Here is a 1118-nt window from a genome sequence, read left to right on the forward strand (position 1 = left end):
CTTCAGTCCTTGGGCCAGCATTCTATCCACTGTGCAAAGTTGGCTAGGGTTCCCCTTACTTTTCTTAAACTTCTTCCTTCCTACTGATAATAAAGCCCAAAGCCACAGTGTAGGACTAATGCTTTTGACTTGTATTTATCAGCACAAATCAAAGCAAAGAAACAAGCAGCTTTGCTGGGCAGAAGTGGTCATCATGTTCCCCTGCTCAGTGAAGCAGAGTGGGGAGCCATTCATTGCTCAGGACTCCCAGTTGCTAATTTTACAGCTTGGCATTTCCTAAGTAGAAATGCATAAGGCCTCTCGGGCTGACATCTTGGCAAGGCAGCAGCGCATCCCTGCTCTCCAAGTCCGGCGATGCTGCCCAAGGACGACAAGAAGAAGAAAGATGCTGGAAAGTTGGCCAAGAAAGACAAAGACTTGTTCACGGGGGGCAAGGGCAAATAGAAGAAGTCGTCCAAGTTCAGGACAAGCTCAGTAATCTGGTCTTGTTTGAAAAAGCCACATATGACAAGCTCTGTAAAGAAGCTCCCAACTACAAGCTTGTAACCCCAGCTGTGGTCTCCCAGAGGCTAAAGATTCATGGTTTCTTGGCCAGAGCAGCCCTTCAGGAGCTCCTTAGTGAAGGGCTTATTAAACGAGTCTCAAAGCACAGAGCTCAGGTGATTTACACCAGAAACACCAATGATGCGGCCGCCCCAGCTGCTGGAGAAGATGCATGAACAACAGATCTCACCGGCTGTACATTTTGAAAAATAAACCTTTATTAAATAGGGAGAGAGAGAGAGAGAGAGAGAGAGAGAGAGAGAGAGAGAGAGAGAGACATAAGGCAAAGTGACTTGAAGAATCTGTGACTTCTTTGTAACTCTTTTTGTTCTTTTGTTAGCTAGAGAAAAAGCAAAGCCTTTTCTAAAAAGCAAAGGACATTCTAGCATAAATGTCACCTGCTGTGATTGATGCTGACTTCCCGGGTTTCCTGGCATATTCCTGCTTTCCAAAGTCAGACCTGCTTTCCAAAGTCAGTTCCATCATACCGGCGTTCTGTGAACTCAGTGGTTCTCAAACTTGAGCTTGCATTAGAATCACTTAGAGAGCTTGTTATGCCACAGATTTCTGGGTTC

The 1118-nt window shown here is 45.6% G+C and overlaps 1 pseudogene; it reads left to right on the forward strand.

The window, feature by feature from the left end:
* Nucleotides 1-253: 253 nt before the first annotated feature.
* LOC102768243 lies at nt 254-769 on the forward strand (annotated as a pseudogene).
* Nucleotides 770-1118: the final 349 nt, after the last annotated feature.

This window comes from Myotis davidii, unplaced genomic scaffold, assembly GCF_000327345.1.
Source record: "Myotis davidii unplaced genomic scaffold, ASM32734v1 scaffold379, whole genome shotgun sequence".
Taxonomy (NCBI): Eukaryota; Metazoa; Chordata; class Mammalia; order Chiroptera; family Vespertilionidae; genus Myotis; species Myotis davidii.